Source organism: Peromyscus californicus, unplaced genomic scaffold, assembly GCF_007827085.1.
Source record: "Peromyscus californicus insignis strain IS unplaced genomic scaffold, ASM782708v3 Scaffold_23__1_contigs__length_62951481, whole genome shotgun sequence".
NCBI lineage: Eukaryota > Metazoa > Chordata > Mammalia > Rodentia > Cricetidae > Peromyscus > Peromyscus californicus.
Window position 1 is genome coordinate 22,654,988 of NW_026294534.1, and position 23,114 is coordinate 22,678,101.

Below are 23,114 nucleotides of genomic sequence, written 5' to 3' on the forward strand. Positions count from 1 at the left end.
TAAATGACTCAATTTAAAAATGAGCTAGAACAGTTACAAACTCTTTAATCTACGGCGATGACCTGCCTGTAAGATGTGGTAATGCATTAGTGGCACAAAGCTTGTACAAGCAACCAGCCAATATCTGACTGGATTGAAGGCCCTGTCTTTGAGAGGAACCCATTCCCACCATTGCTTGGGTAGCCAACAATCTGAGACCAGATAGGCCAGGGACCTAGAAAAAGACCAAATACTATTGTTCTGCTAAAGAAATGAAGCTCTGGAACAGCTCCTAATGACATTCTGTTATACTCATGGGACAGTTTTTTCTCAGTCATCATCAGAGAAACAGTAGATGGGAACAAACACAGAGACCCACAGCTGGACAATGTGCAGAGAGTATGACACCTTGGAACACTCAGCCCCACATGAGATGTCTCCCTCAAATTCCTCCCCTTAGGGCTCAGGGGACCTTGCTGAAGAGGAAGTAAAAAGACCCAGTGGGGATGGGGATCACCAAGGCAACAAGGCCCTCTAAATCAACAGTATCAATATACAGATGAACTCAGGGACTATGGAAGTATGGACAGGGCTTGCACAGGTTTGGTCTGGATGGAATACTATTCAGCTATAAAGGGGAATTTAATCATGAAATTTGCAGATAAAGGAAAGACCTAGGAAAGACTATATTGAGTGAGGTAACCTAGGCCCAGAAAGACAAAAACCACACGTTCTCTCTCAGCTGTGAGGCACACATTTTGTTGCGGTAGACAAAAGCAACTATGATAGCTCATCACCATGAACAATCCCCAAAGTGAATCATTACCTCCTTTGCCTAGACTGTCTCAGTTTATAATTACTACATCAGCAAACTTACCGAGTGCCTGATTACACCTGCAATAGTGTCTTAGCTGCAGAGAAACAACTCCTGACTTGCTGGAGCTATGGGCTTTTCTAAAGCACCTAAAATCAGTGAAAAGATTCAAAGACATATCAAACCCATACAAAAGAGATCCCTAAGACCATATATGGGGTGCATATGCCTGTAATTCTAGCACTTTAGAGGCAGAAGACATTGAGTTCAAGGCCAACCTGAGCTAGATTAAAAAAAATTGTCTTACAAAAAAAAATAATATTGAGGATATAACTCAGTGGTACAGTACCTACTTAGCATGTGCACAGTCCTGGGTTCATTCACACACACACACACACACACACACACACACACACACACACACACACACACACACACATTTACCCCTTAGGAATCAAGCCAGTGTTTACCACAGGTAATGGACAAAATATCTCTGGTGGCTGGACACAGCCAGCTTCATGTGAGTCATCCATGAGGAAGCTTTACAGCATGAGGTCCCTGATCAAGAATCATAGCTGGTTCTGAAAACCACCCCACTTTGATAGTGCAAAACCTTCACCGATGTCATAGCTGGATTTGAAAGATGTGTCGAGGATCTCAGGTTTACACAAGGCTGCTGAGGGTGGCCAAGCAGAAAAAGTCTATTAAAGGCACTGAACATAACAAAGTGGTTAATCTGAAAAGCATGCTGAATCCCTTATAGGCACCTTTGCACACGTTACATGAACTCCTTTCTGAAATAGCCACTTCATGTTACAATGTCACAGCCTTTCTCAAGTTATTTTAATCTATTTCTTGACCTAGTCCCATATTCTGTATTTGTTATCAAGTTAACTTTTACATTGTCTCATATCCCATTTGACCAAAGTCATTCAGAATAATTCTAATAAACCCATGTAATGCTGAACATAAGTCAAGTTTTGAAATTGTGGGTCCAGAATGTGAGCCATGTTCTGGAGTACCCAAAGGGGGCTATGAGTTGTCAAAGAACACATTTAGTCCCACTTATTAAAAATCTACATTATAGCCAGTGCTATGGTCTCACTTGTGTAGAAATCTATAGTCTAAACCAAGATAACAAGTACAAAATATTGCAATGCAATTTTAATTTGAATGACAACCTGTTGTATGAAAACAGACCTTATAACTGCATGTTTCATTATCATGACTTTTGGAACAAAGAAAGCTAAATAATCCATAGTAAAATGGATGTTTTCTTATGTTTTGGTCTTCAAATTACTAAATAACAGACAATCTTAAGCTAAGACATTCATGTAAGTATTGACTCACTACTTAATTTTCAATAAATAACATGTACAAAATATGATTAAAGTAAGGAGTCTTTTTAAAAGCTTAATAAAAAGGGAGGAGGAAGGCAAATGGGAATAGCAGGGTACGAGTGATCTGGAAGAGGAAGTGGGAAAACTGGGGGCTCCTTAAGGACTGGGAGAGAGGTTAATACAGAAGATGAGAGGAATGTAAAGGGGTAACGGGATACAATTAATGTGAAAGGAGAAGTGAAGGGGGGCTTCATCAGAAAAGGGGAGGAAGGTAAATACAGAAGAAGAGAAGCAGGCAAAATAACAATATGGATGGCAGAAAAGGTCAGAAGGAATCATACTACCAACTGTTTACACCCCCTCAAAAAAACACCTATAATTCATGCAATGTAGTTAATAAATGTACATATATAATTTTTTCACCCCCTCCCACATATATCGTTTTAACAAACTTTTCTCATTTGGGCTTCCAGTACAACCTCCAAGAGCTGAAGACCACCTAACAAAAACCTCAATACCAAACGTAAGAAGCCCTCTTTACGTGCAAGAGACTCTTCAAACATACAACATATGCTGTTGTCATTAGTTAACCCCCAGAAGTGAAGGGTAAGTCCCTACTGCTGAAGACACCATGCACTTTAGAAACAGGGCCCAGAGATTCCTGAGTTGGAACTGATCGGACTGCCCCCTCCTTGAAGACTAGCTTCCCTGGTACCAGAAAACACAACCTTCCAAAAGAGGAAGGCAACCAGTAGTCCGCCCCAACTATGAGGCTGTTACATGATAACATGTTTCCTGGTGAGATGCAACACTCATGTCTACTCACCCCAGACTGGGAACCCATGGCTACAATATCAGTTCCCAAATACCAAAGTCCAACTTGGTGAACCAATGAGTTTTATTGAGGTCACTTATGAGAATATGGGTGGCTGTTACTTACAGGAATAGAAATGAGTCAAAGACAGCTGCATCACCAAGCCTACCCCAGCATGAGTGAAAGCTCACAAAACTTGGAATCTGGAGCACACTGCTGCTGTTGGTATTTTACTCTTTTGGGGGGGGGGGCCTGCCACCCAGCACCCAAATAAATCACACACAGAGGCTTATTCTTAATTATAAAAGCCCTGCCTTAGCTTGGCTTAGTTTCTAGCCAGCTTTTATTAATTTAAACATATCTCATCTACCCTTTGCCTCTGGGCTTTTCCCACTCTCTTACTACTGTAAATCTTACTCTTACTCCTTGGTGTAGCTGTAAGTTTCTCTGGTCCCACCCAGCCCCACAGTCCTGTGTTTCTCTGGTCCTGCCTGGCCCCATGATCCCACAGTCACTCATAAAATAACCACTCAGAGGCTTAATATTAGTTGCAAATTATACGGCCTATGGCTCAGACTTCCTACTAGCTAGCTCTTATAACTTAACTCAACCCATAACTATTAATCTATGTATTGCCACCTGTTCCATGGCTTTACCTGCATCCTCTTACATGTTGTTCCTTGGACAGTGGTTTGGTAGCTTCACTTAATCTCCTTTCTTCTTTCACTCTCTCTCTTGGATTTTCCCACCTGGTTCCATCCTGCCCTGCCATAGGCCAATTCAGCTTTATTAGTCAATGGATTTTTATTCATTATTAGCCAATTAACACATATTCACAGCATACAGAAAGACATCCCACAGCACTGTGGCTTGCTGTGTAGCTGGGTGGCTGAGTGGCTGGCCCCTGGAGTTCCCCTCCTTCTCTGGCTCCTTCTTGTTCTTCTCTCCTCCCAGATTTCTCTTTCTATTTATCTCTCTGCCTGCCAGCCCTACCTATCCTTTCTCCTGCCTTGCTATTGACCATTCAGCTCTTTATTAGACCATCAAGTGTTTTACACAGGCACAGTAGCAAAGCTTCACAGAGTTAAACAAATGCAACACAAGCAAAAGTTACACATCTTAAAATAACATTCTACTACACACTGCACAGCCTGCATGTAGCTCTAATAGGCTGGAGAGTGTCTTTTCCATATGCCTCAGTGGGTCTAAACCTCTTCCAGGCAGCTAGGCTGGTTTCTGCTTCTTCTAGGCAACTGTTTTGGTCTCAGAGTTTTTGCAGCTTTTCTTCTGTAAGAATCTTCCTTGCAACTCAGCTTCCTTTCCTCTGAGGATAACTCAGCTTTTTATTGCCTACTCTGACAGGGAGTGGCCTAGTGAATCTGGTCAGTTTCAGGGACTTCCTAAAGCTACATTGAGTTGTTTACTTTCTGCTTTAGGAGTTTCCCTGCAGGATAGAATGTTTTATCCTCCAAGGGAACTGTTACACAACAGACACCTATGAACCACATCAATAACCAGCATGGCATGATAACCCTAGGGGTATGGTTACACACCGATCTTTAATTGATTTAAGACTTGCTCAACAAGAGGAAAATCATGCCTGTTACTGGAAACCAATTAGCTACTCAGTGCTAATAAAGTTATGGTTATTGGAGGAGAATCTACAACCACTAATTTATTAAAGCATCTATAACCATTGTTAAACCATTAACCTTAACAATGATCTATAACCATTTGTCCTATCCCTACAGATAAGAGTAGTCTTCATCTCTTATCAGGGAAATGGCTCTTTGGAACTACTACAGAAAACCACAACCAATCAGTATGTAAAGTTGTGGAAACCAGTCCCAATGGATACCTCTACAAAACACTCTTTCGCCCATGGCTCAGGGAACACTGAAGAAGACTGTCAAAGCTGTGAGAGTGTATCTCTTAATAATATCAAAAGCTACACCCATCAAGTCTCACCAACATGACTGCCCAAACGTGATCTGAACAAGGAAGACACCAGCAAACCAGCCAAACTGGATGAGGGAATGTCTATGAGGTCTCAACCCTACACAAAGAACTATAGGCAACTGAATAAAGCTGGGAGCAGGAGATGAGGTCCTTCCCAGAGAAGAGCACACCAACTGGTTGTTCAGTGCCAAATGGTCAGCCCTGAAACATACATACAAGTAACATTATGTGTACTAAATAGGTTATATTTAGGAATATAAATGCATATGTATAAATACATATGCATGCAACAATAATTGATGAATAAAAAGACCATGAATTTTAAGAGAATGGAAGGAGGATAGGGAAGGAAGAAATGTTGTAATTAAAACACATTCTCAAAAATAAAAAATAAAAAAACTTCATAATAAGTATCTAAATGAGTACTTTCCCTTTGAAGTGGTTATCAATGTACATGTTATATAGATAATGTCATTGTTTGAAATATTTTTGACACTTGCTTTAAAATTGGTTTTAGAGCAGAGTCATTCTTTCAGAATTCTTCAATGGTTGAAAGCTCCATAAAGTGGTGATTGTTTTCTCTGGAAGCAATAATAGTTCAGGATGATGAATAACTTTTGTCTAAGGTAAGTAATCAGAATAAAAAAGCAACTCTAATAGGAAGACATTAATTCTTTTGTAGTTCCTTAGATAATGACAAATTATTGGGATAGAGGTAGTTTCTTAATACCCTGAGATATGTTAGACATGAAACACTTCAGAAGGAAAAATAAGCCACTCCCATCTTCTTTGAAACTTATCATTAGGAAGCTACAAAACAGTGAGGGTCTCATGGCAGGAGGCAAAATCAACTTTTAATGTATAATGCCAATTATGAGTGATTGGCACATAGTAGTCACACACAAAGGCAGGCTATTTTCTTGGTATAGTTTATTAGTTTTGAGACAGAGTCTTATTGTACAGCCCAGGCTAGCCTTGTACTTAGGATCCTTTTGTGTTATCTCTACAATGCTAGGATTTTGTGTGAGTGTATAACACAATACCTGGCCACTCAGTAAACTTCCACAGGATGAGAATATAACAGATTATTAAAACTACTATTGTATTTACAGAAGGCGATTATTATAAGTCTTGAAAGTTAGGAAAGTAAGCAACAGTCATTTCAACCCCCACCATCCCTGACGTGATTTGTTTGCCGCATCAGTAATCCCTTGCATGTATTCAAATTCTGGTCTTATCCTTCAATGTATTAGTTGTCATAATTTAAAATATTAAAAAGTTCAAGGAATAATGTAACCCCCACCAATGTAGAAACCATACAGATTTAACAGATACTGTCCTCTATCTGTTTATTAGGTCTCCTCTGTCTGTCTGTCTGTCTGTCTGTCTGTCTGTCTCTCTCTCTCTCTCTCTCTCTCTCTCTCTCTCTCTCTCTTTCTCTCTCTCTCTCACACACACACACTATACTAAACAATATTAATATTCTTAGTGTCATAGCATAGATAACAAGGAAATGATATCAAAATACATGTGATGAAATACAAAATTAACATGAAAAATCATTAAAATGTATACATTAAAAGGTATACACTAAATGTATACATTAAAAATCATTTTCCTGTATACAAACATGCTGGGAGTGAAATTAGAAGAAAAAAAATCCAGTAACAATAGCCTTTAAAAAAATATTTTGGAATAAAGCTAGCCAGGGAAGTAAACGATCTCTATAATAAAAGCTTTAAAACAATGAAGAAAGAAGCTAAAAAGGGCACTAGAAGGTGGAGAGACCTGAACTTGTGGATTGGAGTCATTAATATTATGTGAATGGCTAGCCTACCAAAAGCATCTTATTTTAACTTTAGTAGGTCATGTACATCTAGAATTTGTTGTGTGATATTTTGATTGTGTTCTGACAAATGAAGTTCACTTGGAGTCAGAGGGTGGAGCTAGGCCCTAGCGACCAAAATTAACCATAGAGGTTTGAAGTACTGTAGATAGATAGGAGAGCAGAAGTAGTAAGGTAGGCCTGAGAGAGGATCCTGGCCACTTTTGGAGGAAGGAATGGAAGAGGTAGGAGATGACTGGTGGCTGCTCCCTGCTTCTCTGATCTTTTAGGTTCTTACTCCGATATCTGACTTCTGATTTTTACTGATAAAGATTAAAACTTCAAGAATTCATTCATTTACTTTACAGCTTCCAATTTAACAGGACAGAAGTTTTTAAGATACAGTCTCAGCCGGGTGGTGGTGGCACACGCCTTTAGTCCCAGCACTCGGGAGGCAGAGCCAGGGGGATCTCTGGGTTCGAGGCCAGCCTGGTCTACAGAGTGAGTTCCAGGACTGGCACCAAAACTTCACAGAGAAACCCTGTCTTGAAAAACAAAAACAAAAACAAAAAAACAAAAACAAAAACAAACAAAAAGCAAAAAGATACAGTTTCAAGATTCTCTGAATGTCATTGGTATCTGTTGTAAGGTCTCCCTTTTGTGTCTAATCTGAGTAATTGATTTTAGGCCTTCTGTCTGTTTCTTTTTTTAGTTTAGCTAAGACTTTGCCAGTATTGTGTATATTTTCAAATAACCAACTCCTTGTTTCATTGATTTAATGCAATCTTCATCAAAATCTAAATGCCATTCTTATCAGAAATTAAAAAAAAATCTTAAAGTCTATAAGAAAATACAGAAGATCATAGATAGCCAAAAGCAGTCTTGAGAAAAAAAAATAATGCTGTAGATACTATAGATACTATCATAACTGATTTCAAGTTATTGTACAGAGTTAAAATAAATGTTTATTTAAGAATATATATATATTCAAGAAAAATATATATTCTAGGACATATATGTGTGTATGTGTGTGTGTGTGTGTGTGTGTGTGTGTGTGTGTGTGTGTGTGTCTTAGTTAGGGTCTCTACTGCTGTGATGAAACACCACAGCCAAAAACAAGTCAGGGAGGAAAGGGTTTATTGGGCTTCTACTTCCGTATCATTCACTGCTCAACGCTGAAGGGAGTCAGGACAGGGATTCAAAATAGAGCAGGAACTTAGAGGAGGCCGTGGAGGAGTGATGCTTCCTGACCACTCCTCATGGCTTGCTCTCCCTGGTGTCTTATAAAACCCAGGACCACCAGCACAGGGATGGAACCACCCACAATGGGCTGGACCCTCCCTCGTCAATTACTAATTAATAAAATGCCTTGCAGCTGGATCTTATGGACGCATTTTCTCAACTATGGTTTCCTCCTTTCAGATAACTCTAGCTTGTGTCGAGTTGATGTAAGAGTAGCCAACACAACTGACCCCTTGTCAAGTTGACAAACACATCACTATGAAACTACTACTTTTTCTTTCTTATTTGTCCCCAAGATCTTGAAAGGACCAAACAGATGTCATAACAGGCTGTCAGTCTTCTCTCAGAGATCAGGCAGGCCTCTATTTCAGTTTCCTGAGACTTGAGCAAGCAGTTTCTGGGAGGGCCATGCACAAAAGACATAGTCCTTGCAGTAGCTCCCTTTCTGCACGTACTCTGACTGCTCAAGGTTCAGCCAGTTGTTTACTGTCTAGGACCCCTCAACAACTTAGAGCTACATGCTCTAAGTCAGTACAGGCTAGGCCAGCCAGCCTTCATAGCAGCTCAAGGACAAAGCCTGGCACTTGTCCAGACCTGCCAAAGAATGAAAACTGTAACCCCCAACCAGCAAATTCAAAGGTTACACACCCTCACCCAATCATATGACACAAAGGCTTGTACCACCCTGCTTGTGGTTTTTCCCTTTAAAAACCCCTCACCCACTAGACGGTGGTGGCGCAGGCCTTTAATCCCAGCACTCAGGAGGCAGAGCCAGGTGGATCTCTGTGAGTTTGAGTCCTGCCTGGTCTACAGAGTGAGATCCAGGAAAGGCGCCAAAGCTACACACAGAAACCCTGTCTCAAAAAAATAAAAAACCCTCACCCTGAGAGCTCAGGGCCATTCTCCTCCAACTGCTTAGTCAGAGTGTTAGACACAGACCAAGCCTGGGCTTGCTTGTTATCAATAAGTCCCTGTGTATTTTGCATCGGATATCTGCTCTGTAGTGGTCTTGCTTGGGGGTCTCGCAACGCAGGCACAACAATCTCACACTAAAATCATAAAAAAAAAAACTTTTAAAAGTCCCACAGTCTTTACAAATTCAAACACATTAAAATTTCAATCCCTTTAAAATGTTCAATCTCTTAAAATCCAAGGTCTTTTAAAATTCAATCTCTCAATTTTAGGCTCCAGTAAAATCAAAAGTAAATTAAATATTTTTTTTTTTACTTCAAGAGGAAGAACCAGGGCATGGTCACAACTGAATCAAAGCAAAATCAGACTCCAAAAGTGTAAATAACTGGATTCACTCACCATATTCTGAGCTCCTCCAAGGGGCTTGGGTCACTCTTCTGCCTCTACCCTCTTCAGGACATACAGCTCGTCTTCTAAGCTCAGGCAGGCTCCACTCCACCTCTGCTGCTGATCCCATGGTACTGGCATCTCCAAAATGCTGGGGTCTTCTGCTACAACTTTCACCAATAGCCTCTCATAGGCTCATCTTCATGGTGCCAAGCCTCAGCTTCTCTGTATGACCCCTTCAATCCTTCAACTGCTACTGAGGCTGCACCTTCACCACTGGCCTCTCCTGGCCTTTCACAATGCCAAGCCTCAGCTGCTCTCCATTACTCCTTCATGCCTTCAAAACCAGTACCACCTGGGTGGCTCTTAGACTACAAAGTTCAGCTGCCAGCATGAAATACAACCTTAGCCAGTTCTGGAACACAGCTCGCATTGGAAATTTTCACCTCAATGATCCTGGTCTCTTCTTAATTGCCACTAATTTCTTAGCTCCAGCTAACCAACATCAATTGTTCCAGTAACACAAAAGTTTCCCTTCAGTGGTGCTGGTCTCTTGTTAATCCCTGCTGACTCTTCAATTTACCAGAATAACAGAATCTTAATTCAAAATAGCAAATGGCCCTGATAGGGTCTTAAAACTTCCCTCTGAAATTTCATAAGCCAGGCCTCCATCATCTGTACTGCTCTCAAAATTCTTATCTCCCAAGCTCCTAAAGAACATCCCACTGAGCTCTCATCACTTAATGGCTTTTCTAACCGAAAGTTCCAAAGTCCTTCCATAATCCTCCCAAAAACATGGTCAGGTCTGTCACAACAACACCCCACAATCCTGATACCAACTCATCTGTGTTGGAATTTCTGTTGCTGATGAAACACTTTGACCAAAAAACAAGTTGGGAAAGAAAGGGTTAATTTGCCTTACACGTCCACAGAATTGTTCATCCTCAAAGGAAGTCAGACAGGAACTCAAACAGGGCAGGAACCTCGAGGCAGGAACTCATGCAGGGGCCTTGGAGGATCACTATTTACTGGCTCTCACCTTATGGCTTGCTTAGCCTGATTTCTTATTGAACCCAGGACCACTGGCCCAGGGATGGCACCACCCACAATGGGCTAGATTCTCTGTGATCAATCACTAATTAAGAAAATGCCTTTCAGGCTGGATGTTATGGAGGCATTTTCTCAGTTGAGGTTCTTTCCTTTCACATAACTTTAGCTTGTGTCAAGTTGATATAAGACTAGTTAGCACAATATATTCAAAAATATATTCAAAGAACACAGCCCCTTCAAAATAGTGCTGAGAAACCGGGTAGCTACCATGTAAAATAATGAGACTGAATCCCTAACCCTCATGTTTTATGTAAATCAACTCCAAATGGACCCAAAACCTTAATGTTAAACTTGAAACTCTGAAACTGTCTGAGAAAAAAATTAAGAAGAACACTTGAAGATATTGGCATAGATAATGACTTCCTAAACAGTCTTTAGTCACTCAGGAAACAATGCCCACAATTGACAAGTGTGACATCATTTATGGACAGCAAAAGAAACAGTTAATCAAGTGAAGAGACAGTCTCCAAAAGGGAGAGAATCTTTCCTAGCTATATATCTGACAAAGAATTAGTACCTAGAATATGCAAAGCACTCCCAAAACTAAATGAAGTAAATCAAATAACCCAATCAATAAATGAATTACTGAAAGGAACACACAATACTCAAAATATGAACGGCAAATCAACAATAAACATGAAAAACTGTGTAGTCTCACTACTCATCAGAGAAATGCAAACCAAAACTGCATTGCAATTCCACTTCGCCCTCATCAGAATGGCAGTCATTAATAAAATAAATAACGACAAATGCTAGCAAGGATGCAGACAAAGGGAACCCCTCACTTACTGATGGTGCAATTGGAAAGAACTCTAGTTGCTATGGAAATCATCACAGAAGTTCCTCAAGAAACTAAACAAAGATGATTCATGTGACCTAGCTATACCTTCCTGGGTACTGAGCCAAAGGACCCCAAAGTCAAAAGATCACTGTTGTTGGCTGTGTTTTACTCTTCACTCTTTTGGGGGCCTGCCACCACCCAGCTCCCAAATAAATCACACTTATAAGAGGCTTATTCTTACTTGTAAGTGCCCAGCCTTAGCTTGGCTTGTTTCTAGCCAGCTTTCCTTAACTTAAGTTATCCCATCTACCTTTTGTCTCTGGACTTTTTCATTTTCTTTCTTCTGTAGATCTTACTTTCACCCTTACTCAGTGGATGGCTGTGTAACTGAGTGGCTTGCCCCTGATATCCTCCTCCTTTTCTCGCTCCTTGATCTCTCCCTTCCCAGATTTCTCCTATTTATTCTCTCTGTCTGCCAGCCCTGCCTATCTTTTCTCCTGCCTTGCTATTGGTTGTTCACCTCTTTATAAACCAATTGGGTATTTTAGGCAGGCACAATAACATAGCTTCACGGAGTTAAACAAATGCAACATAAAAGAATGCAATACATCTTTGCATCATTAAACAAATGTTCCACAGCATAAACAAATGTAACACATCTTAAAATAATATTCCATGCCGGGCAGTGGTGGCACATGCCTTTAATCCCAGCACTCAGGAGGCAGAGGCAGGCGGATCTCTGTGAGTTCGAGGCCAGCCTGGGCTACAGTGCAAGCTCCAGGAAAGGCACCAAAACTACACAGAGAAACTCTGTCTCGAAAAACAAAAAAGAAAGAAAAAGAAAAAAAAAATAATATTCCACAACAGGTCACAGGGATAGTTGTACATTGATGTTTATTGAAGCACTATTCACAATAGGTAAGCTCTGGGACCAGCCCAAGTGTTCAACACAGAAAGGATAAAGAAGTCTATGATCTATTTATACAATGGAATTTTTCAGGCCTAAGAAAAATGAAGTTATGCCATTTATAGAAAAATGGACATGACAGAAAGACAATCATATAAAGCAAATTAAGTCAGTTTCAGAAAGATCAATATCATGTTTTTCCTTTATTTGTGTTTCCTGGATATAATATAGATACATAGGTTCTCATGTACATTTGTGTATATAGCAAAAGAATAGAAGCCAATGCATCTATAAGAATAGTGTGGACTATTGGGAAAGAAAGAGGTGATAATTGGGAAAGTAGAGTGTTGTCAGAAGTTTCTCTCTGGTACTGCCTGGCCCCATGGTCCCACAGCCACATAAAATAATCACTCAGAGGCTTAATATTATTTACAAACTGTATAGCCTATAGAAGGCTTCTTGCTAGCTAGCTCTTATAACTTAACTCAATCCATAACTATTAATCTATGTATTGCCACATGTTCCGTGGCTTTACCTGCATCCCATTACACGTTGCTCCTTTGGCAGCTGGCTTGTGTCTGTCTCCAGACTCTGCCTTTCTCTTTACTGTCTGTCTCTTCGGATTTCCTGCCTCCTCTAAGCTGCCTTGCCATAGGCCAAAGCAGCTTATTTTTTAACCATTGGGAACAACACATATTCACAGCTACAGAAAGACATCCCCAAGCAGTGGAGTATGACAGGAATACACTCAATACATTATATGCTTATATGAAAATACCCCTGTGTATTGTAGTACAGGTACAGTGAATACACAGTAACTGTGTGTGTGTGTGTGTGTGTGTGTGTGTGTGTGTGTGTGTGTGTAATTGTGCATATATATAATATCTCAATATAGATAGGTAGATAGGTAGATAGCTAGAAGATAGATAGATAGATAGATAGATAGATAGATAGATAGATAGATATTGAGGGAGCAGCAGACACCCTTTCTTGCTGTCTCTGTGGCTTTCCTTCTATTTATATGTTCCCCTCACTTCTTAAATTACACCTTAAAACTTCGCTTTTACTCTGCCTCCTGGCTTCTGGGAAAGACTTTTGTAATTTGATGTTAATGGCATATTTTGGACTGTAATCTCCATTTCACTTATTTGAAGTACATTTTTTTTTTCTCCTGAATTTCTCTTCCTTTCCATTTGGCCCAAACTGCAAATAATAACAATTTCCTCTAAACTCCCACTCTTGTGACTTTGTATAAATTCTACGTTACTCCCGTCTCTGTCCCCCATCCGGACCCCTTAAAATAAAAACAACAAAAAGCCTCTCATTTTAAAGGAAGTTGGGCCATTCATTATGTTCTGTATTTAGGTACTGTGTTTATCATGTGCCAATATTCCATGCATCTTGGCATCAAAGAGTACTGCTTTATTGTGACATTTTCAAATAAAAACTACGTGACAGTAGCAGTTTCCAAAGAACTCTCATTTACCTTGGCAACATTTATGAGTGGTGGGGGGAAAATGCATAAAACCACTGCTTTGAGCAAAATGCTACAATGATTATTTAGCAAACAAGCTCACATATTAGAAAGTAGAGAGAAAGATTGCTTCTGCAGACTAAATTACACTTTACACACAGGCACTGCTGAATGGCTTTCTACAGAGGTTACATTTAAATTATAGCTCTTGATAAGCAAGCATCTCAGAATTTGTGTGTGAATTTGAATTATGCATGTAACAGGAAGCATGTTTATGGGGAAAAAAAAGTCAAGTCTATAGATTGCTAAATTGCTACAACACTTGTAAGGGACAGAAATAGCTGCAGTGTCGGACAACGAAGAAGCTTGGAGAGAGGTCCCACTTACTCTCTAGAAAGAAAATCAACCTTTGGCTTCATGTAGAGACATCTAAATATCAATTTAGTTCTGTCCTTTTAGAAATACAATTTGATACCTTATGTTTGGAGAGTGGACCCCTAGAGTAAGTACAATGAACAAGATATAGTTGGATTAAGCATATTGGTCAATGTGCAACACCGGGATTAATGATCCTACATAAACACCATTTAACCTTTTCAGACAATGCCTCTCTCCCGACCAAACATACAATCTGGAAAGCCTGTATGTGGGTTGCAGCAGAATGTGTCTTCCCTATATCCATGTGTGTCCATGATTCTTAAGGTAAGAGAAGGGCAGAATGGTTTTCACATTTCCATATAATTCAGATAATGTGTAATTCAATGGCTGGTATATTATGCACTTTCTCTGTTGATAGTCCTTGGACATTTTATGATCTTTCATTAAGAATTGCAATTATTCACATTGAAAATAAAATTTAATTTTCTACCACAATAAATAAAGGTACAGTAAAGGATCAGGACAGAAGCAGGATCTCTGTTCACTCATCAGACAATAAATATTTCCCTTGACTCCAAATCCTCCTTGGTAAAGAAGATAAGGAAGAATAAAGTACTGATCGTCATACTGTGCAAGCCAAAAGAAGAGAATAGTTGAGAACAAGCACTCTGTAAAACCCTTACCATTTCTTAGCATAGCAAATCCACAGGAACATCTCACTGTATGCTACATATGTATATGTGTGAGTGCAAGACTTTTGGGCCATGAAATTATCTGTATATACAAAAAGACCATTTGTATAACAGTCTTCAAATTGCATAGTTATAAAATGTGAATGTGCTTAAACAAAATTTTCTGTACAGAACAGCACTATGTCATGTATAGATAAACAGATAGATGATTGATAGGTGATAGATAGATAGATAGATAGATAGATATGAAAATATGGAGGAGAACACCTGAGTGTTACTCTTAGAGTTCATGAGCATGAGGAAAAGAATGGAAAGGATTATCCATGGCTATAAAATGATCCTTATTGAGACAGAACTAATCTTTTTGCCCAGTGGAAAGGTACCACACAAATCTACTGTGTGATAAAATTGCATAGGATTTCTTTTGCAGTTTGGGTCCACCCACTAAACTGGGTCCATCAAAATAATGATAATAATTATAAATAATAATAATACATCAAAGTCCTAATCACCAATACTTAAGACATTAATAAAGGACATTCGACCTTTTCATAAGATTTCAATTATGGTTTATCCCCTCTACCCATGTGAGTATACCTTCAATAAAAGGAAGAAAATGCAAAGAATGGTTTTCACATTTCCAAGTAACTCTCACATATTCATCCTCATATTCTCATTGTCTTTATGCACCATAACCAAGTTGTGGGACCAGTCTATATGTGCACTAACAGATGAATTGATAAAATGTGGTATATGTACACAACTGATTATTTTTCAGCCGTGGAGTGATTTGAATGAGAAATGTCCCACATAGGCTCGTGTATTTGAACACTTGATCCCTGGTTGGTGGTGCTGCTGGAAGAAGTTATGGAATCTTTGGGGTGCTCAGCCTTGTGGAAGGAAGTTTGTTGCTGGGGATAGTCTTTGCTGGTTTAGAGGCTCTCCCCGTTTCTTGCCCCATCTCTGCTTCCTAGGAATGAATGAAATGGGGTCAGTGAGCTTCCCGCTCCTGTCGTCATGCTTACCACCACACTGTGTTTTCCCTTCCATGGAGATGGTCCCTCGGGAACCACGAGCTGAAATAAAGTCTTTCTTCTTTAAGTTGCCTTTGATTATGCTATTTTACTGCAGCAACAGAAAGGTCACTAATATAAACCGTAGTTTAAAAAAATGTATTTTGTAATTTTCAGGGAAAAAAAAATGGATAGAACCAGAGATCATCATGTTTAGCAAAATAAGTCAGACTCAGAAAGACAGATTTCACATGTGTTCTGTACTGTGAGGTGTCTATGCTTCATGTCTTACAACATGATGGCCTGTGCTGCTCCAGGATGGGATTCCACCAACATGAAAACCATGACCAGTGGTGGCCCCCAAGCTCTAATGCTCGAAAGGCCCTGATCCCTCAATCCTTCATTCTGTCACACCCTCAATTCCTCAATGATCATGGACCAGAACTGAACTCAAATAACCTATTTTATTACTTCCCTCATCTATGATATTGTGTTATTAGCAAAAGAAAATGGGGTGCTATGCTAAGGAATTAACGACAGCTAGAAGAGACATGGAAGGCTCCTACCCTGGAGCCTGGGGAGGAAACCCAACCCCAGAAACACCTTGATATTTGGATGTCTAGTCTCCATCACAAAGAAATTTTTCTATTGTAAGCCAGGTGGTTGGTTGTACTTTGTTATAGCAGCCTGGGGAAATTAAAAGAGAACTAGATGTACAAATATGTGCAAATAAACGCACATGAAACTGGTATGTCTGAACAATGTCAGTGAGTAGAATACAGTGCCCCACTGTGATTGCATAACCATCCCCATTGGAACCTGGCAGGGGAGGGGGGCAGCAGAATACACAAGATTGAACACTATTGTTTCTCCCAACTACATGTGAATCTGTAATTATCTCAAAACAGAAAGTGGGCTGCTATCAAGTATATATTGGCTCCTCAAATTGTCCTTGGGAAATAAACCAGGAAAACACGTGTAAAACCCCCGTTTTAAAATGAGAAAACTGGACTGATAGGATGGCTCCGTGAGTAAAGATGTGTGCTGCCAAGTCTGATGCCCTAAGTTAAATCCTCAGAATCTACAAGATGATAGGAGAACAGATGCCTGAAAGTTGTTTTCTGTCCTCTGACATCTACATGCATTCTCTCTCTCTCTCTCTCTCTCTCTCTCTCTCTCTCGCTCTCTCTCTCTCTCTCTCTCACACACACACACACACACACACACACACACAATTTAAACATGGAAATTAGAAAATCACCGATTTTCTAAAATTCACAAGGACAGTAAGAATTTCGACTTTTAATCTATAGCCTCTATCTGTAATCTTCACATGCATGCATCAGTTGTTTAAATTTAGTAGAGATGACAGAGACTTCCAGTTGGTAGGGGGCAGTCCACAAGGTCAGAAAACCAGTAACCACTGCAGAAGAATGAGGATGAAAAACCTGGCAGCAGGGATGTAGCCCTTGCTGCCTTTTTCCCCGGGAAAGGAGAGCTGGCGCTTGTCTGTATTATTAACTAGGGATGATGAGGAAAAGCTGCTCCAAAGCAGTTCTCAGAGAAAAGACCTCAGGTCTCACATGGTCAATTCCTCTCTGCAGCGGAAACAGCAGAATTTGCTGCTGAAGATCCCAAAACCAGATCAGGAAAGAAAGCTGTGAATAAAGGAGCAGTATGAATCAAAGCACCTAGAGTTTATTCGCCACCAAACTGCCATGCATCAGCAGACCTCACACAGGCTATCACCTCTTAATTGCATCCAACAGTGTCAGGAAGAGGGAGCTATTTGTCAGCCTTATTACCTGCTCTGCCCAGCTGTTAGGTGCACTTCTTGGGTAGCCTAGGTGCCTTATATGAATGTGGGAGACACAGAAACATTAGCAGCTGGACTGTAATTTTGAAAATAAAGGAGATAAGGAGTGAACCCCCTACACACACACACACACACACACACACACACACACACACACACACACACTGAAAGTGAGTGAGAGAGAGAGAGACTTCTTACCAAGGATTAACAAGAAAATGGGGAGAGATGCAGCAAATTGCATTAAGTAAATGCATGCATATATAAGAAATGATAGACAAAAGATGATACCAGTGTTGCAGGGTTCTTGAATTAATATAGAACTTTTTCTACATGAGAGGGTTTACAGATGTAGAAAACCCTCCCTAGACATCTCTGGGTAAATGGATCAGAAAGAGAGAGATGCTAATATGCCACTCTCAAGGAGGTTGAACAACAACAGGATTACAGGTGCTCACACACAGTTTTAGGAATTCTTCCCCAGATCCTAGGGTTTCTACAGCTACCATCGATTTGCACTTTCTGAAGAAGTGGCTTTACTGGTTGACAATTCCCTTCTGCAGATCAGTTGTCTCCCTAGCGAAAGTAGAAAGCTGTTTAAATGAAGTCTGAAAACCCTGAGCCAGAGGAAAGCCATAGTAGAATCCTCAGACACTTGGTTTCTGCCTCTGCTGAGCCACTTCGTGTTCCTGGAATTGATAAAAGGAGATACAGAAACAGATGTGCACAAGCCCATACATGTCTTTGCTTGGCGTCTCCTTACTTATTGACTCACAGGCTACCCACCCTCCAATAACTGTGGAGCTATTATCCTATGTTCCTCTTGCAATGGAAGTGATCCAAGGATATGTTCTGTACAGCCATTTCAGTTACACAGATTGTGTACATGCTCATAGTTACAACTGCACAGGAGGAAAACATTTGTACCCACACACGTGTATGGCTGAAAATGCAATTGCCCTTTCGTTTTTTACACCAGTGTTCCTTAAAGCCTCGTGGGGAAAAAAGAATTACCTAGAGATTGGGTTACTGTCTTGGTTCTGATTCAGACCCTTTGGCATGAGTCCTGGCACTACATTTCCCATGAGCCTCAAGGCACCACTGAGCCCCCTACTCTCAGAAAATCCTTTGTGTGCAAAGGTTCCAGAGCACAGCATCTGGTGTGCAATTCAGGTACATGGGTGCTGTTTTCAGGACATCTGTGTGGGTGTGTTTTTCTCCTTGGGTGTATCCATCACTTCCCTCAATTTGACTATGAATGTGAAGCAAGCTAAAGTAGTTGAAAGACTAATGCAAGTTACCTGTATACTCATCCATTCAAAACCAGAATTGCTGGTGCTTGCTTCTCACAGGTTCCAATGCTCGCCTCTCCATTTCTTCCTCCTTCATTCCTCTCTGTTGCCTCATTGCCGACACACACACACATTCTCCCTTAGCATCTTCTCCCCCCTCTCTCTTTTCCCTCTGCCTCTCTAGGTATGAACCTTTCTTCTCCAACCACATGAAGTCAAAAATTCTGTGATTCTCCCTCATAAATACTTCACCCTGTATCTGCCAAGGATAAAACTCATTTCAATGCAATTATTTCACTTCAGAGAATATAGAGTAATTCCAGTTCTGTACCTTAACCGTGCATATTCAGGTGCCCTGAATGGTGCCCATACTGTCTTTTGTAGCTACTTTAAAAGGATGTGTCATGATTTAGGAATTGCTTTAGCTGTGAAACAGTCCTCAACTCCACCCACCCCCGGCCCCAGCTTTCTCTCTGTATCTGTCTGTCTGTGTGTATCTCTCTACCTGACTTTCTCTCTGTGTCTGTCTGTCTGTCTGTATATATCTCTCTGCCTGTCTCTGCCTATCTCTGCCTATCTCTGTCTCTCTCTGTCTCTGTCTCTCTCTCTCTCTCTCTCTCTCTCTCTCTCTCTCTCTCTCTCTCTCTCTCTCTGCTTCTTTTCATCTTCCTTCTTTTCTTTTTCCCCACATTTACTCTTCTATGACAATAACAATTTTTAAACCAAACCAATGATCTTTGAGGACATCTCATCATCTACATCAGTCTTTCCTCGTGTTGTTACTGAACATTGCCTTTGAATGAGCGCTTTGCCTAGATACTTTTCCTTTATACACAAGGTCTCATACTACAGCCTATGCTGGTCTGGAATTCACTATGCAGCTCAACTAGCTTCAAGCTCACAGCAGCCCTCTTTCCTCAGCCTCCAAAGTGCTGGGATATTACAGGCATGCACCCCTTTGAAGAACTATGCCTTGATCTGGGAATGGAGTTGCGTTAAGTTCCTTTGGCCAAATCCAGCTCATAAGTGCAATTCTTTGCTTTGCATTATGTCACCTCAAGAAGATCATGGGGTTAGCTTACCCCACTGTCTATAACCCAACATCCACCAGGTTACAATATTACCTAGCAGATCTCTCTGTTGTAGAATGCATTTTTCCTTTTAATAACTAATCTGTAAGGTGATACGCTTGTCTTTCATGAGTGTTCTACTCCAAACAGTTCATCAAACAGCATTAGAGCTAACTGCTGATGCTCACCTGAATTAAAGAAGCCTCTGCTCTGGGTGAGTCGAAAGGGGGATTTCCAGTTCTATCATTCTTCTACATTTATTAACTGGTATTGCTCTGTACTAAAATTGGCCCCAACCTGACATTTTGTTCATTCCACACACTGTAATAGATTATAGTCATTATTTTTTGATCTGCAGACTGCCCCAAATGTACTCAGTGGCAGCTCCTCACACTGACTTTTCTGTCCCTCAGAGAGAATCTCATTAGTCTTTGAGCACTTTCTTATTTTGTGCCACAAGCTATTCACAAGACACTACACGACATCAGCCACTTCTTGGAGATGCTCTGGCTGTCTTTCCTGGGGGAAAGATGCTTCTACTCCAATGAGATTTCTCAGTCTACCCTTTGTCATTCAAGTGTCCATGTTTCAAAAGTAATATTCACATTGGTATTTCTAACTTGAATTCAGATTGCAGGAGTTTTTAATTTTTTTTTTACTTTCTCTTAGGAAAAAACTGATTATATTAACTTACTTATTTTGCCTATAATGTATTTCATAAATTTACTTCTAATCTACAGCTTTTACTGCTACCAATAAACTACTTGATGAAATCTAAGATTTCATTGCAGACATTTTTCCCCTTAAAATACATTTTACTAAATATGGACAAAGCAGAACTTTGAAATCATTATTTCCCCTGTCAGTTTGATATAGATTTTCTTTTTCTATTTATGTTCAATTTCAAGTAGGTTTTGGAATGTGTCAAACACACATGGTTAAAGTCAAAGCTGCCTTCTCAGAGGCATCTCAGTCCATACCCCCCCACACACACAAACACACTCACTCACTCACACACATTCACACACATAAAACTGTTGGTGACCATTTTCATTAGTTACTAGTTTATCCTTTCTGTTTCTCTTTTGTAAAGAGTGTTTAAATATTTGATCTAACTTCTCCTTTCTCACACAAAAGACAGCTCCAGTACATTCTGCTCTGTGACTTGTTTTCCCCCTTCATTCTACTGCCTAGAAACTAGCCTCAGTCCATAAACATGTCGATCTTGGAGCCATATGGAGCTTCATTTGGGTGATGTGCTAGAGTTTACCCAAGTAATAGCTATTGAAGAGCCCTGGTTGCTTCCACACCTTTGATATGGCAAATAAACACACAATGAGTAACTGAGCAGATTTCCATTATGTTTCCTATGGACTCTCCTCCAGATAGACTGAGAGACTCTGATCAAAGGCTAAATTCAGTTGTGTTGGGTAATCAGGTAAATCCCTCACACTGGACTCATTCCTTTACAGATGGTTAACTCCCATGTGGGAAAGCCTGTTTCTCCAGGGTCTTGTCAACACACTGGATTTTGCAAGTGTTTAAATTATTTAGATGTTGTAGATGAGAAATGGTATCTCAGGGGAATTTCAGGAAGCATTACTCTCATGAATCAGGTTAAGATCTTTTCATAGCTTTAAAGACTCTTTGCCTTGCTTTTCCTATAAAATGCCTTTTATCTCTTTTGTTCTTTTATTCCTCATGTCTTAGGTCTTTTTACTTGGTTAATATTGCCATATAAATGTCAGGATGTGTATATTTCTTGACAAAAGCACTATCAGAAGTATAAAAGGACTGTTTCTTAATGGTGAGAAGTCCATTTTGGACCCCACTGGTCCTGAACACACAGAGATTGGCCAGTTTCTGCCTGCATCCAGAGTATTGGAATAAAAGGAGTGCACAGCCATGCTTGGGGGGGGGAAGGTCTATTTTACCATGAGAACTATGATAAATTTAAATTTACATTTTTATTGCAATACAGGTTAAAAATATATGAAGTAAGAAAAACTGAGTAGAGTAGACATAACCACAGTCTAGGAGGTAAGTCTTGTACCTCTCTTGCTCTCTGGAGGTAATAGTGTAAACAGAAAACGTTGTTAAAAGTAGAAAAGGTTTAAATGATAGTCTATGCTTCATGAATTTGATATATAGAAAACACAATATCCAGACAGTTATAGAATATATTCTTACATGAAGCCAGTAAATACAAGTTCTCAAATATTATATAAAGTATAGTGCTCCTGTCATGAAATATGAAACAATCAATCTAAAGACACAGCTTCAGGTATACATATGAATATACCATGACCATGTAAACAACTACCTAAGAATTGCATGATTTTCATCTCAAGAGAAGGGTGGGAGGCAGATGGGGTAATTAGGCCACATGCTTAGATGAAGACAATGGAAAGTCCAACACTTGGCGTGGGATGGTATTTTTATGAGCTTTTAAATAAAATAAGTAATCAGATAAATTGATATGTCAGAAGCCAAAGATTGTTGCTGAGGCACTTCTGTGTATCTCAGATGTAAAGAAGACAAATCAAAATAAAACTTCAACACATGAAAGCTAATAAAATAACAATAGCCAAGGAAATGAGAGGAAGAAAGATTAACAAAGATAAAAATAGACATTAATGAAATAAAGTAATAACAAATAAAAACAGTTTAGATGATCAATGTGAAAGAGAAGCTTGTTCTTTGAAAAAATCAATAACAGAGACAATTCTTGGGAGAATATGATCAAGAAAATAAGAAGAGAGTCAATGCCATGCTAGAATGTGTGCTAAATACACAATGAGTCAGATTTTGACTTATGGAAATACTGTTCAGTTTACTCTACAGCGTACTATCCTACCACAGAAGCAAAAATAAATTTTCTGAGGTCAATAAACGTATGTCTAGCCCAAATCTATTTCCAAGTGCTTTCAAAACTTTGTGTGTACTAAATCACCTATATTCTCTAGGCCTTGGTCTTTATACCAGCCCTTATGGGTAATGAAAGAGAAACTGTTGTACTTTTTAATTCCCCAAACATTTGGTTTACATCAGAAGGAAGATGAGAAGTTTAGGGATATATCTTAGAAATTCGGAGTGTTCTTCCTGACTGTATTTCCTGTCTCTGGTTTACAATGTAAACAAAAAATTAGAATCATAATTGTTTTACTTCTACCCATTAAGATATGCAATTAAAAATCATCTTAATGAATAGATATTAATATCTGGCAGTGGCTGCTCTGACCTCCCGTCTAACCAGCCCCACTCATGTCTTGTTTGATGAAAGTTCTCCGCATCTGCAAAGCAAAAGGGCGA